Genomic DNA, 17,074 nt, shown 5'->3' on the forward strand with positions numbered 1-17,074 from the left:
TACGTGCCAAGCACTGTTTTAAGCGCTGGGGAGGTTACAAGGTGATTAGGTTGCCCCTCCGGGGGGGCCCACACTTTTAATCCCCATTTGACAGATGAGGTCACTGAGGCCCAGAGAAGTGAAGTGACTTCCCCAAAGTCACCCAGCTGACAAGTGGAGGAGCCGGGATTTGAACCCCCGACCTCTGACTCCAAAGCCCGGGCTCTTCCCACTGAGCCACGCTGCTTCTCTAATAATAATAATAATGATGGCATCTATTAATCAATCAATCAATCGATCGTATTTATTGAGCACTTACTGTGTGCAGAGCACTGGACTAAGCGCTTGGGAAGTCCAAGTTGGCAACATATAGAGACGGTCCCTACCCAACAGTGGGCTCACAGTCTAAAAGGGGCGCTGGGGGAAGTCATGTCCCACTCTCCTTATAATAATAATGGCATTTATTAAGCGCTTACTATGTGCCAAGCACTGTTCTAAGCGCTGAGGGAGATACAAGATAATCAGGTTGTCCCACGTGGGGCTCACAGTCTTCATCCCCATTTTACAGATGAGGGAACTGAGGCCTTCCCAGACTGAGCCCCCTCCTTCCTCTCCCCCTCCTCCCCGTCTCCATCCCCGCCGCCTTACCTCCTTCCCCTCCCCACAGCACCTGTATATATGTATATATGTTTGTACCTATTTATTACTCTATTTATTTTATTTGTACATATTTATTCTACTTATTTTATTTTGTTAATACGTTTTGTTTTGTTGTCTGTCTCCCCCTTCTAGCCCGTGAGCCCGCTGTTGGGTAGGGACCGTCTCTAGATGTTGCCAACTTGGACTTCCCAAGCGCTTAGTCCAGTGCTCTGCACACAGTAAGCGCTCAATAAATACGATTGAATGAATGAGTGAATGAATATGTTTGTACAGATTTATTACTCTATTTTACTTGTACATATTTATTCTACTTATTTTATTTTGTTAATATGTTTTGTTTTGTTGTCTGTCTCCCTCTTCTAGCCTGTGAGCCCACTGTTGGGTAGGGACCGGCTCTAGATGTTGCCGACTTGGACTTCCCAAGCGCTTAGTCCAGTGCTCTGCACACAGTAAGCGCTCAATAAATACAATTGATTGATAAATCAATAGCATCACTCAGGGAGACCCCCCCCTCCCCACCCTACATTGTAAGCATTTAGCCAATACAATAATAATAATAATGATATTACTGGTATTACTGGTACTGCTGGTACTGGTATTACTGATACCACTGATATTACTGATATTATCAATTAATCAATTGAATGAGTGAATGAATGAATATGTTTGTACAGTATTTATTTTACTTGTACATATTTATTCTATTTTATTTTGTTAATATGTTTGGTTTTGTTGTCTGTCTCCCCCTTCTAGACCGTGAGCCCACTGTTGGGTAGGGACCGTCTCTATGTGTTGCCGACTTGTCCTTCCCAAGCGCTTAGTCCAGTGCTCTGCACACAGTAAGCGCTCAATAAATACGATGGAATGAATGAATGAATGAAGTCACTTCACTTCTCTGGGCCTCAGTTCCCTCATCTGTAAAATGGGGATGAAGACTGTGAGCCCCACGTGGGACAACCTGATCACCTTGTATCCCCCCCAGTGCTTAGAACAGTGCTTTGCACATAGTAAGCGCTTAACAAATACCATCGTTATTATTATTATTCTCTGGGCCTCAGTGACCTTAACTGGAAAATGGGGGTGAAGACTGGGAGCCCCACGGGGGACAACCTGATCACCTTGTATCTCCCCCAGTGCTTAGAGCAGTGCTTGCCACATAGTAAGCGCTTAGCAGCGTGGCTCATTGGAAAGAGCCCAGGCTTTGGAGTTGGAGGTCATGGGTTCAAATCCCAGCTCCGCCAATTGTCAGCTGGGTGATTTGGGGCAACTCACTTAACTTCTCTGGGCCTCAGGGACCTCATCTGTAAAATGGGGATGAAGACTGTGAGCCCCAAGTGAGACAACCTGATCACCTTGTATCCTCCCCAGCGCTTAGAACAGTGCTCTGCACATAGTAAGCGCTTAACAAATGCCATTACTATTATTATTATTATTACCATGGACTGACTGATGACTACAAAGCAGCATGGCTGAGTGGAAAGAGCCCGGGCTTGGGAGTCAGAGGTCATGGGTTCAAATTCCGCTCCGCCACTTGTCTGCTGTGTGACTTTGGGCAAGTTGCTTCACTTCTCTGGGCCTCAGTTCCCTCATCTGGAAAATGGGGATGAAAACTGTGAGCCCCCGTGGGACAACTCAATCACCTTGTGACCTCCCCAGTGCTTAGAACAGTGCTTTGCACATAGTAAGCGCTTAACAAATACCATCATTATTATTATTATTCTCTGGGCCTCAGTGACCTCATCTGGAAAATGGGGGTGAAGACTGGCAGCCCCACAGGGGCAACCTGATGACCTTGTGTCTCCCCCAGCGCTTAGAACAGTGCTTGCCACATAGTAAGCGCTTAACAAATATCATTATTTGTTCTAGACTGTGAGCCCACTGTTGGGTTGGGACCGTCTCTATGTGTTGCCAACTTGTACTTCCCAAGCGCTTAGTACAGTGCTCTGCACACAGTAAGCGCTCAATAAATATGATTGAATGAATGAATTATTATTATTACCAATGATTGACTGACAAGTAGAAAGCAGCGTGGCTCAGTGGAAAGAGCGCGGGCTTTGGAGTCAGAAGTCATGGGTTCAAATCCAGGTTCTGCCAATTGTCAGCTTGGGTGACTTTGGGCAAGTCACTTGCTTCTCTGGGCTGCAGCGACCTCATCTGTAAAATGAGGATGAATAATAATAATAATGGTATTTTTTTAAGCGCTTACTATGTGCCAAGCACTGTTCTAAGCGCTGGGGAGATTACAAGGTGATCAGGTTGTCCCACGGGGGGCTCTCAGTTTTAAAACTTCCCAAGGGCTTGGTACGGTGCTCTGCACACAGTAAGCGCTCAATAAATACGATTGATTGAATGAATGAATGAATGTATATATGTTTGTACGTATTTATTACTCTATTTATTTTATTTGTACATATTTATTCTATTTATTTTATTTTGTTAATATGTTTTGTTGTCTGTCTCCCCCTTCTAGCCTGTGAGCCCGCTGTTGGGTAGGGACCGTCTCTAGATGTTGCCAACTTGGACTTCCCAAGCGCTTAGTCCAGTGCTCTGCACACAGTAAGTGCTCAATAAATACGATTGATTGATTGATTGATTGATTGTACTTCCCAAGCACTTAGTCCAGTGCTCTGCACACAGTAAGCGCTCAATAAATACAATTGAATGACTGAATGAATGAATCCCCATTTTACAGATGAGGTAACTGAGGCATGGAGACTGTGAGCCCCCCGTGGGACAACCTGATCACCTTGTAACCTCCCCAGCGCTTAGAACAGTGTTTTGCACATAGTAAGCGCTTAAAAATTTAATAATAATAATAACAATTATTATTATTATAAAGCATTTCCCCCTTCTAATAATAATAATAATGTTGGCATTTGTTAAGTGCTTACTATGTGCAAAGCACTGTTCTAAGCGCTGGGGGCGATACAAAGTGATCAGGTTGTCCCATGTGGGGTTCACAGTCTTAATCCCCATTTTACAGATGAGGGAACTGAGGCTCAGAGAAGTGGAGTGACTTGCCCGAGGTCACACAGCAGACATGTGGCGGAGCCAGGATTCGAACCCATGACCTCTGACTCCAAAGCCCGGGCTCTTTCCACTGAGCCACACTGCTTCTCACCATTGGGTAGGGACCGTCTCTAGATGTTGCCAACCTGGACTTCCCAAGCGCTTAGTCCAGTGCTCTGCACACAGTAAGCGCTCAATAAATACGATTGAATGAATGAATGAATGAATCCCCATTTGACAGATGAGGTAACTGAGGCATGGAGACTGTGAGCCCCCCGTGGGACAACCTGATCACCTTGTAACCTCCCCAGCGCTTAGAACAGTGCTTTGCACATAGTAAGCGGTTAATAAATTTCATTATTATTATTATTATTATTATTATTATTATTATTAGAAAGCATTGAGGGAAACCCTAAGCCCAGTTTGGGTGACTGGCGGCCTGCAATTGTAGGAGCGGCCACGCGGGGGCGCCGAAGCCCAGCACGTGGCCCGCTGTTTCTACTACGCGGCCCGAGGCGACGCCAGAGACGGACACCGGCAGAGACAGGGGAGACACACAGAGAGAGACACAGAGAGAGAGAGACAGAGACACCCCGGGGGAGACAGGGGAGGGACAGAGGGGAGAGACAGGGGAGAGACTGGAGAGACAAGGGGCAGGGGAGAGACGGGAGAGGGGAGAGAGGGGAGAGACAGGAGAGACAAGGGACAGGGGAGAGACAAGAGAGGGGAGAGACAGAGGAGAGACAGGAGAGATAAGGGACAGGGGAGAGACAGATGAAAGACGGGAGAGACAAGGGACGGGGAGAGACAGGAGAGGGCGAGAGGGGAGAGACAGAGGAGACAGGAGAGACAAAGGACAGCGGAGAGATGGGGAGAGACAGGGGAGACACGGGAGAGACAGAGGAGAGAGAGACGGGGAGGGAGAGAGGGGAGAGATAGAGGAGAGACAGGAGAGACAAGGGACAGGGGAGAGACAGGAGAGGGAGAGACAGAGAAGAGACAGGAGAGACAAGGGACAGGGGAGAGAGGGGGAGAGACAGGGGAGAGACGGGAGAGACAGAGGAGAGACAGGGGAGGGAGAGAGGGGAGAGACAGAGGAGAGACGGGAGGGACAAGGGACGGGGAGAGACAGGAGAGGGAGAGAGGGGAGAGACAGAGGAGAGACAGGAGAGACAAGGGACAGGGGAGAGAGGGGGAGAGACGGGGAGACACGGGAGAGACAGGGGAGGGAGAGAGGGGAGAGACAGAGGAGAGACAGACGGGAGCGACAAGGGACAGGGGAGAGACAGGAGAGGGAGAGGGGAGAGACAGAGGAGAGACAGGGGAGGGAGAGGGGGAGAGGCAGAGGAGAGACGGGAGGGACAAGGGACAGGGGAGAGACAGGAGAGGGAGAGAGGGGAGAGACAGGGGAGGGAGAGGGGGAGAGACAGAGGAGAGACGGGAGAGACAAGGGACAGAGGAGAGACAGGAGAGGGAGAGAGGGGAGAGACAGAGGAGACGGGAGAGACAAGAAACAGAGGAGAGATGGGGAGAGACAGGGGAGACATGGGAGAGACAGAGGAGAGACGGGGGAGGGAGAGAGGGGAGAGACAGGAGAGACAGGAGAGACAAGGGACAGGGGAGAGACAGAGGAGAGAAAGGAGAGACAAAGGACGGGGAGAGACAGGAGAGGGAGAGAGGGGAGAGACGGAGGAGAGACAGGAGAGACAAGGGACAGAGAAGAGGGGGAGAGACAGAGGAGAGACGGGGGAGGGAGAGAGGGGAGAGACAGAGGAGAGACGGGAGAGGGAGAGAGGGGAGAGACAGAGGGGAGACGGGAGAGCCAAGGGACAGGGGAGAGACAGGAGAGGGAGAGACAGAGAAGAGACAGGAGAGACAAGGGACAGGGGAGAGAGGGGGAGAGACAGGGGAGAGACGGGAGAGACAGAGGAGAGACGGGGGAGGGAGAGAGGGGAGAGACGGAGGAGAGACGGGAGAGACAAGGGACAGGGGAGAGACCGGGGAGAGACAGAGGAGACAGGAGAGACGAGGGGCAGGGGAGAGACAGGAGAGAGACAGAGGAGAGACAGGAGAGACAAGGGACAGAGGAGAGACTTGGGGCAGAGGAGAGAAAGAGGGGAGGCAGGGGAGACACGGAAGAGAGGAGAGACACGGGAGAGACAGGAGAGGGCCAGGAGAGCCAGGGGAGAGAGGGAAGAGAGAAGAGACAGAGGAGACCAGAGGAGAGACCAGGGGAGAGAGGGAAGAGAGGAGAGACAGAGGAGACAGGAGAGACAAGGGACAGGGGAGAGGGAGAAGAGACAGGGGAGACACGGGAGAGACACGGGAGAGAGAAGAGACACGGGGCAGAGACAGGAGAGGGACAGAGGAGAGACGGGGGAGAGGGGAGAGAGGGAAGAGAGGGAAAACAGGAGAGACAAGGGACAGAGGAGAGACAGGGGAGACACGGGAGAGAGAGGAGAGACACGGGAGAGACAGGAGAGGGACAGAGGAGAGACACGGGAGAGAGGGGAGAGAGGAGAGACATAGGAGACAAGAGACGGGGAGAGAGGGGAGAGAGGAGAGACAGAGGAGACAGGAGAGACAAGAGACAGAGGAGAGACGGGGAGACACGGGAGAGAGGAGAGACACGGGAGAGACAGGAGAGGGACAGAGGAGAGACGGTGGGAGAGACAGAGGAGACAGGGGTCAGAGGAGAGACGGGGAGAGAGGAGAGACACGGGAGAGATAGTAGAGACAGAGGAGACGGGAGAGAGGGAAGAGAGGAGAGACAGAGGAAACGGGAGAGACAAGGAACGGAGGAGAGACAGGGGAGACAGGAGAGAGGAGAGACAAGGGACAGAAGAAAGGCAGGGGGAGAGGAGACACAGAGGAGACAGGGGACAGAGGGAAGAGAGGGGAGACACGGGGCAGGGGAGAGACGGGAAAGAGGAGAGACACGGGAGAGAGAGGAGAGACAGGAGATAGGGAACAGAGTGACCAGAGGGGAGACAGGGGAGATGGAGGAGCGAGGGAGAGGAGACAAGAGACAGGGGAGACACAGGGGAGAGACAGGGGAGAGACAGGGGAGACACGGGAGAGACGCCACTGAAGAGAGGAGGAGACGGGGAGACAAGGAAGAGAGGGGAGAAAGGGGAGACGGGGGAGAAGGGGGAGACGAGAGCCCAACAGGGGAGGGACAGGGGACATCACAGAGGCGGGGGAGACGGGACGGCTGTTGGCGAGAGGAGAGAGGGAGGACAGGGGAGGAGGAAGGGGAGAGGAGGGAGACACGGGGGGCAGAGCGAGGCACCGAAGAGAGGAGACATGGGGAGACAGGGGAGACTGGGGAGGGGAGAGAGACAGGGGAGATAAGAGAGAGACAGGGAAGGGGGGGAGAAAGGGGACGCGGGGGAGACCGGGAAGAGAGGGACAGGAACTGCGTCCAATTTGATTTGCTTGTATCCACCCCAGCGCTCAGTTCAGTGCCCGGCACATAGTAAGCACTTAACAAATACCATAATTATTATGGTATTTCCCTTCAAGGCCCTACTGAGAGCTCACCTCCTCCAGGAGGCCTTCCCAGACTGAACCCCCTCCTTCCTCTCCCTCTCCTCCCCCTCCCCATCCCCCTGCCTTACCTCCTTCCCCAGCGCTCAGTCCAGTGCCCGGCACATAGTAAGCACTTAACAAATACCATAATTATTATGGTATTTCCCTTCAAGGCCCTACTGAGAGCTCACCTCCTCCAGGAGGCCTTCCCAGACTGAACCCCCTCCTTCCTCTCCCTCTCCTCCCCCTCCCCATCCCCCCCGCCTTACCTCCTTCCCCTCCCCACAGCACCTGTATAGATGTATATATGTTTGTACGGAGTTATTACTCTATTTTATTTGTACATATTTATTCTATTCATTTTATTTTGTTACTATGTTTTGTTTTGTTCTCTGTCTCCCCCTTCTCGACTGCGAGCCCGCCGTTGGGGAGGGACCGGCTCTAGATGTTGCCAGCTTGGACTTCCCAAGCGCTTAGTCCAGTGCTCTGCACACAGGAAGCGCTCAATAAATACGGCTGAATTGAATTGAATTGAATTATTATTATTGTTATTAGTAACCTCGGGCTTGGCCGACGAGGCCGATGAAACGGCCGGCCTTTTAGACTGTGAGCCCACTGTTGGGTAGGGACCGTCTCTATATGTTGCCAACTTGGACTTCCCAAGCGCTTAGTCCGGTGCTCTGCACACAGTAAGCGCTCAATAAATACGATTGATTGATTGATTGATTGATTGTCTCCCTCTCCAAGAGCCCGAGTGTCCCTATCCCGGAGCTTGGCCGGCCCTAACCAGGGACCATCCCGGGTGGAGCCTAGAGGAGGCCCCAAGCCCGGGTTGGGGGGCGGGGGTAATGACATTATTAATCATTAACAATGATTATTGAGCATTAATTAATAATGATTACTATAATCAATATCATTGGTATTAATATTAATAATATCAGTAATATTATCAAGGCCCTATTGAGAGCTCACCTCCTCCAGGAGGCCTTCCCAGACTGAGCCCCTTCCTTCCTCTCCCCCCGCACACAGTAAGTGCTTAACAAACGCCATCGTTACTTAGTACAGCGCCTGGCACACAGTAAGCACTTAACAAGTGCCATCGTTACTTAGTACAGCGCCTGGCACACAGTAAGCGCTTAACAAATGCCATCGTTACTTAGTACAGCGCCTGGCACACAGTAAGCGCTTAACAAATGCCATCGTTACTTAGTACAGCGCCTGGCACACAGTAAGCGCTTAACAAATGCCATCGTTACTTAGTACAGTGCCAGGCACACAGTAAGTGCTTAACAAATGCCGTGGTTACTTAGTACAGCGCCTGGCACACAGTAAGCGCTTAACAAATGCCATCGTTATTTAGTACAGTGCCTGGCACACAGTAAGTGCTTAACAAATGCCATCGTTACTTAGTACAGCGCCTGGCACACAGTAAGCGCTTAACAAATGCCATCATTACTTAGTACAGCGCCTGGCACACAGTAAGTGCTTAACAAATGCCATCATTACTGAGTACAGTGCCAGGCACACAGTAAGCGCTTAACAAATGCCATCGTTACTTAGTACAGCGCCTGGCACACAGTAAGCGCTTAACAAATGCCATCGTTACTTAGTACAGCGCCTGGCACACAGTAAGCGCTTAACAAATGCCATCGTTATTTAGTACAGTGCCTGGCACACAGTAAGTGCTTAACAAATGCCATCGTTACTTAGTACAGCGCCTGGCACACAGTAAGCGCTTAACAAATGCCATCATTACTTAGTACAGCGCCTGGCACACAGTAAGTGCTTAACAAATGCCATCATTACTGAGTACAGTGCCAGGCACACAGTAAGCGCTTAACAAATGCCATCGTTACTTAGTACAGCGCCTGGCACACAATAAGCGCTTAACAAATGCCATCGTTACTTAGTACAGCGCCTGGCACACAGTAAGCGCTTAACAAATGCCATCATTACTTAGTACAGCGCCTGGCACACAGTAAGTGCTTAACAAATGCCATCATTACTGAGTACAGTGCCAGGCACACAGTAAGCGCTTAACAAATGCCATCGTTACTTAGTTCAGCGCCTGGCACACAATAAGCGCTTAACAAATGCCATCGTTACTTAGTACAGCGCCTGGCACACAGTAAGCGCTTAACAAATGCCATGGTTACTTAGTACAGCGCCTGGCACACAATAAGCGCTTAACAAATGCCATCGTTACTTAGTACAGCGCCTGGCACACAGTAAGCGCTTAACAAATGCCATGGTTACTTAGTGCAGCGCCTGGCACACAGTAAGCGCTTAACAAATGCCAGCGTTATCGTAATTAGGATTGTGCCACCTGTGCCCGGCCTCTTTCCACTGAGAAGCGCTGCTTCTCCAGATTGGGTCCAACCCGATTTGCTGGCAACCCCCCCGGGCTTAGTACGGAGTAAGCGCTTAACAAATGCCATCATTACTTAGTACAGCGCCTGGCACACAGTAAGTGCTTAACAAATGCCATCGTTACTTAGTACAGCGCCTGGCACACAGTAAGCGCTTAACAAATGCCATCGTTACTTAGCACAGCGCCTGGCACACAGTAAGCGCTTAACAAATGCCATGGTTACTTAGTACAGCGCCTGGCACACAGTAAGCGCTTAACAAATACCATCGTTACTTAGCACAGCGCCTGGCACACAGTAAGCGCTTAACAAATGTCATGGTTACTTAGTACAGCGCCTGGCACACAGTAAGCACTTAACAAATGCCATGGTTACTTAGTACAGCGCCTGGCACACAGTAAGCGTTTAACAAATGCCATCATTACGTAGTACAGTGCCTGGCACACAGTAAGTGCTTAACAAATGCCATCATTACTTAGTACAACGCCTGGCACACAGTAAGCTCTTAATAAATGCCATCGTTACCTAGTACAGTGCCAGGCACACAGTAAGCGCTTAACAAATGCCATCGTTACTTAATACAGCGCCTGGCATACATTGAGCGCTTAACAAATGCCATCGTTACTTAGTACAGCGCCTGGCACACAGTAAGCGCTTAACAAATGCCATGGTTACTTAGTACAGCGCCTGGCACACAGTAAGCGCCTAACAAATGCTATCGTTACTTAGTACAGTGCCTGGCACACAGTAAGCGCTTAATAAATGCCATCGTTACTTAGTACAGCGCCTGGCACACAGTAAGCGCTTAACAAATGCCATCGTTACTTAGTACAGCGCCTGGCACACAGTAAGCGCTTAAATGCCATCGTTACATAGTACAGTGCCTGGCACACAATAAAGCGCTTAACAAATACCATCGTTATCGTAATTAGGATTGTGCCACCTGTGCCCGGCCCTGCCCCCCAACATTGGCCCCCTCCCCCAGGCTGGGTTCATTCATTCATCCACTCGATCGATCGTATTTATTAAGCGCTTACTGTGTGCAGAGCATTCATTCAATCATTCAATCGTATTTATTGAGCGCTTACTGTGCGCAGAGCACTGGACTAAGCGCTTGGGACATATAGAGACGGTTCCAACCGTCACACTTGTCAGCTGGGTGACCTTGGGCAAGTCACTTCACTTCTCTGAGCCTCAGTTCCCTCATCTGGAAAATGGGGATGAAGACTGTGAGCCCCACATGGGACAACCTGATCACATTGTATCCCCCCCAGCGCTTAGAACAGTGCTTGGCACATAGTAAGCGCTTAACAAATGCCATTATTGTTATTATTATTATTAGAAGGGGGAAAGGAGCCATCCTGCGCCTGGCTGTGTCCTTCTCCAGCTGGGCCCCGGGGCCTCTTCCTCGTCAATCAATCAATCAATCAATCGTATTTATTGAGCGCTTACTGTGTGCAGAGCACTGGACTAAGCGCTTGGGAAGTACAAGTTGGCAACATATAGAGACAGTCCCTGCCCAACAGTGGGCTCACAGTCTAGAAGGGGGAAGCAGCATGGCTCAGTGGAAAGAGCCCGGGCTTTGGAGTCAGAGGTCCTGGGTTCGAATCCCGGCTCCGCCAACTGTCAGCTGTGTGACTTTGGGCAAGTCACTTCACTTCTCTGAGCCTCAGTTCCCTCATCTGGAAAAAGGGGATGAAGACTGTGAGCCCCACGTGGGACAACCTGATCACCTTGTATCCCCCGCCAGCGCTTAGAACAGTGCCTGGCACATAGTAAGCGCTTAGCAAATGCCATTATTGTTATTATTATTATTAGAAGGGGGAAAGGAGCCGTCCTGCGCCTGGCTGTGTCCCTCTCCAGCTGGGCCCCGGGGCCTCTTCCTTGTCCTGAGAAGCAGCATGGCTCAGTGGAAAGAGCCCAGGCTTGGGAGCCAGAGGTCATGGGTTCAAATCCCGGTTCCTCCACTTGTTCGCTGGGTGACCTTGGGCAAGTCACTTCACTTCTCTGAGCCTCAGTTCCCTCATCTGTAAAAAGGGGATGAAAACTGTGAGCCCCACGTGGGACAACCTGATCACCTTGTATCCCCCGCCAGCGCTTAGAACAGTGCCTGGCACATAGTAAGCGCTTAGCAAATGCCATTATTGTTATTATTATTATTAGAAGGGGGAAAGGAGCCGTCCTGCGCCTGGCTCTGTCCCTCTCCAGCTGGGCCCCGGGGTCTCTTCCTTGTCCTGAGAAGCAGCATGGCTCAGTGGAAAGAGCCCAGGCTTGGGAGCCAGAGGTCATGGGTTCAAATCCCGGTTCCTCCACTTGTTCGCTGGGTGACCTTGGGCAAGTCACTTCACTTCTCTGAGCCTCAGTTCCCTTATCTGTAAAAAGGGGATGAAGACTGTGAGCCCCACGTGGGACAACCTGATCACCTTGTATCCCCCGCCAGCGCTTAGAACAGTGCCTGGCACATAGTAAGCGCTTAACAAATGCCATTATTGTTATTATTATTATTAGAAGGGGGAAAGGAGCCGTCCTGCGCCTGGCTCTGTCCCTCTCCAGCTGGGCCCCAGGGCCTCTTCCTTGTCCTGAGAAGCAGCATGGCTCAGTGGAAAGAGCCCAGGCTTGGGAGCCAGAGGTCATGGGTTCAAATCCTGGTTCCTCCACTTGTTCGGTGGGTGACCTTGGGCAAGTCACTTCACTTCTCTGAGCCTCAGTTCCCTCATCTGGAAAAAGGGGATGAAAACTGTGAGCTCCACTTGGGACAACCTGATCACCTTGTATCCCCCGCCAGCGCTTAGAACAGTGCCTGGCACATAGTAAGCGCTTAACAAATGCCATTATTGTTATTATTATTATTAGAAGGGGGAAAGGAGCCGTCCTGCGCCTGGCTGTGTCCCTCTCCAGCTGGGCCCCGGGGCCTCTTCCTTGTCCTGAGAAGCAGCATGGCTCAGTGGAAAGAGCCCAGGCTTGGGAGCCAGAGGTCATGGGTTCAAATCCTGGTTCCTCCACTTGTTCGGTGGGTGACCTTGGGCAAGTCACTTCACTTCTCTGAGCCTCAGTTCCCTTATCTGTAAAAAGGGGATGAAGACTGTGAGCCCCACGTGGGACAACCTGATCACCTTGTATCCCCCGCCAGCGCTTAGAACAGTGCCTGGCACATAGTAAGCGCTTAACAAATGCCATTATTGTTATTATTATTATTAGAAGGGGGAAAGGAGCCGTCCTGCGCCTGGCTGTGTCCCTCTCCAGCTGGGCCCCGGGGCCTCTTCCTTGTCCTGAGCTGGACACCGGGCACCGAGGGACTCCAGGGACAAAAGCCGGCCTAGATCTGGGCTCCCTGGGGGAGGAGGGCAAGGCCGGACCTTCCCCTGTCCCAAACACAAAAGAGCTTTCTTTCCCCTGTGACCTGGTTTTATCCTCAGCCATCCCACGGAGGGAAGCGGGGCGGCTGCGGGGATGGGACGGCATTCCTTCATTCATTCAATCCTATTTATTGAGCGCTTCCTGTGCGCAGAGCACTGGACTCAGCGCTTGGGAAGTCCAAGTTGGCAACCTATATCATCATCATCATCAATCGTATTTATTGAGCGCGTACTATGTGCAGAGCACTGGACTAAGCGCTTGGGAAGTACAAATTGGCAACATCTAGAGACAGTCCCTACCCAACAGCGGGCTCACAGTCTAAAAGGGGGAAACGGAGAACAAAACCAAACATACTAACAAAATAAAATAAACAGAATAGATATGTACAAATAAAATAGAGTAATAAATATGTACAAACATCATATATGTATATCATCATCATCAATCGTATTTATTGAGCGCTTACTATGTGCAGAGCACTGTACTAAGCGCTTGGGAAGTACAAATTGGCAACATCTAGAGACAGTCCCTACCCAACAGTGGGCTCACAGTCTAAAAGGGGGAGACAGAGAACAAAACCAAACATACTAACAAAATAAAATAAACAGAATAGATATGTACAAATAAAATAAATAAATAGAGTAATAAATATGTACAAACATATATACATATATGTATATATATATATATATATATATAGGTTATATATATGTAACCTATAGAGACAGCCCCTACCCATCAGCGGGCTCACAGTCTGGAAGGGGGAGACAGGCAACAAAATAAGTTGACCGGCGTCAACACCATCAGAATAAATAGAATTAGAGCTCTATACACATCACCATTCATTCATTCAATCGGATTGATTGAGCGCTTACTTTCGTTCATTCATTCAATCGTATTGATTGAGCGCTGACTGTGTGCAGAGCGCTGGGCTAAGCGCTTGGGAAGTCCAGGTTGGCAACATCTAGAGACGGTCCCTACCCAACAGCGGGCTCACAGGCTAGAAGGGGGAGACAGGCAACAAAACAAAACATATTATTAATAGTATTTTCATTCATTCATTCAATCGTATGTATTGAGCACTGACTGTGTGCAGAGCGCTGGACTAAGCGCTTGGGAAGTCCAAGTTGGCAACATCTAGAGACGGTCCCTACCCCACAGCGGGCTCACAGGCTAGAAGGGGGAGACAGACAACAAGACAAAACATATTATTAATCGTATTTTCATTCATTCATTCAATCGTATTTATTGAGCACTTACCGTGTGCAGAGCACTGGACTAAGTGCTTGGGAAGTCCAAGTTGGCAACATATAGAGACGGTCTCTACCCAACAGCGGGCTCACAGTCTAGAAGGGGGAGACAGACAACAAAATCAATCAATCAAACAATCAATCGTATTTATTGAGCGCTTACTATGTGATAGTAACAAAATAAAATAGAATAAATATGTACAAATAAAATAGAGTAATAAATGCATACAAACATATATACATATATACAGGTGTTGTGGGGAGGGGAAGGAGGTAAGGCGGGGGGGATTCATTCAATCGTATTTATTGAGCGCTTACCGGGCTTTGGAGTCAGAGGTCATGGGTTCAAATCCCAGCTCCGCCACTTGTCAGCTGGGTGACTTTGGGCGAGTCACTTCACTTCTCTGGGCTTCAGTTTCCTCATCTGGTTCTCGGGGTGGGGACCACCCCCCTGCAGCTCGCAGGACGTCCCAACCACCCCCATCTCCACCTGGGGGAGACCCCCCCCCACCCTCAAGGACCCTTCCCCCTCCCCTGCGCCCTGGTCCGCCCCAGGCCCGCCCTAGGCCCGGCTGCTGCCAGTGGGGCAACGATGGGGGGGGTACAATCAATCGATCAATCAATCAATCAATCAATCATATTTATTGAGCGCTTACTGTGTGCAGAGCACTGTACTAAGCGCTTGGGTACAAGATGGGGACCCTACTTTCCTGGGTCTGGGGGATTGGGCGGTGCGGTGGGGGGTCGGAGGGGCTTCCCTTCCCCACAGCACCTTTATATATGTATATATGTTTGTTCGTATTTATTACTCTTTATTTATTTTACTTGTACATATCTATTCTATTTATTTTATAATAACAATGATAGCATTTATTAAGCGCTTACTCTGTGCAAAGCACTGTTCTAAGCGCTGGGGAGGTTACAAGGCGATCAGGTTGTCCCACGGGGGGCTCACAGTCTTCATCCCCATTTGACAGATGAGATCACTGAGGCACAGTGAAATGACTTGCCCAAGGTCACACGGCAGACACGTGGCGGAGCCGGGATTAGAACCCATGACCTCTGACTCCAAATCCCGGGATCTTTCCGCTGAGCCACGCTGCTTCTCAACATATTATTATACAAAAGCATATTATTTGGTTAATATGTTCGGTTTTGTTTGTCTCCCCCTTCTAGCCTGTGAGCCTGCTGTTGGGTAGGGACCGTCTCTAGATGTTGCCAACTTGGACTTCCCAAGCGCTTAGTCCAGTGCTCTGCACACAGTGAGCGCTCAATAAATACGATTGAATGAGTGAGTGAATGAATATTTACTCTTCTATTTATTTTATTTTGCTAATATGTTTTGTTTTGTCGTCTGTCTCCCCCTTCTAGACTGTGAGCCCGCTGTTGGGTAGGGACTGTCTCTACATGTTGCCAACTTGTCCTTCCCAAGCGCTTAGTCCAGTGCTCTGCGCACAGTGAGCGCTCAATAAATACGATTGAATGAGTGAATGAATATTTACTCTTCTATTTATTTTATTTTGTTAATATGTTTTGTTTTGTTCTCTGTCTCCCCCTTCTAGACTGTGAGCCCGCTGCTGGGTAGGGGACCGTCTCTAGATGTTGCCATCCCAAGTGCTTAGTCCAGTGCTCTGCACCACAGTAAGCGCTCAATCAATACGATTGATTGATTGATTGATTGATTGAGGAAATGCCCGGGCGACCCCGGTTCTTGATCTGAGATTCCAGGGAAGCCGACGAAAGGACCCAATGTCCAGTCCTGCGTGCCTCTTTGGCTATTTTTGGAGTTGGGAGGCACAGCCTGGAAGAGCCCCCCTCCTGCCCTTTCCCTGCCCCTCCTCCCCCTCCCAATTCCCTCCTCCTCTTCCCAATTCCCTTTCCCAATTCCCTCCTCCCCTTCCCAATTCCCTCCTCCCCTTCCCAATTCCCTCCTCCCCACCCCCCATCCCCCTCTCCCGACCCCCCATGCTGAGCCAACCTAAAAACCAGGGTCGCACAAGGTCTTGGCCTGAAAATGAAGTGAAAAGAGACAGAGACACACACACTCACACACATTCATTCATTCATTCAATCGTATTTATTGAGCGCTTACTGTGTGCAGAGCACTGGACTAAGCGCTTGGGAAGTCCAAGTTGGCAACATCTAGAGACGGTCCCTACCCGACAGCGGGCTCACAGTCTAGAAGGGGGAGACAGAGAACAAAACAAGATATATTAACTAAATAAAATAAATGGAATAAATATGCACAAATAAAATAGAGTAATAATAAATAAATGAGTAATAGTAAATAAATAGAGTAATAATAAATAAATTCATTCATTCATTCAATGATATTTATTGCTTACTGTGTGCAGAGCACTGGACTAAGCGCTTGGGAAGTCCAAGTTGGCAACATGTAGAGACGGTCCCTACCCGACAGCGGGCTCACAGGCTAGAAGGGGGAGGCAGACAACAAAACAAGACATATTAACAAACTAAAATAAATAGAATAAATATATGAGCCCACTTTTTAGACTGTGAGCCCACTGTTGGGTAGGGACTGTCTCTATGTGTTGCCAACTTGGACTTCCCAAGCGCTTAGTAGAGTGCTCTGCACACAGTAAGTGCTCAATAAATAATAATAATAATAATAATAATAATAATAATAATGGCACCGTTCTAAGTGCTGGGGGGGATACAAGGTGATCAGGTTGTCCCGCGTGGGGCTCACGGTCATTATCCCCGTTTTACAGATGAGGTAACTGAGGCTCAGAGAAGTTAAGTGACTTGCCCAAGGTCACACAGCAGACATATGGTGGAGCCGGGATTCGATTGATTGATAAATACAATTGATTGATTGATGTACAAATAAAATAGAGTAATAATACATAAATACAGGAATATAAATAAATAAATAGAGTAATAATAAATAAATTCATT

Source organism: Tachyglossus aculeatus, chromosome Y4, assembly GCF_015852505.1.
Source record: "Tachyglossus aculeatus isolate mTacAcu1 chromosome Y4, mTacAcu1.pri, whole genome shotgun sequence".
In the NCBI taxonomy this organism is placed as follows: Eukaryota; Metazoa; Chordata; class Mammalia; order Monotremata; family Tachyglossidae; genus Tachyglossus; species Tachyglossus aculeatus.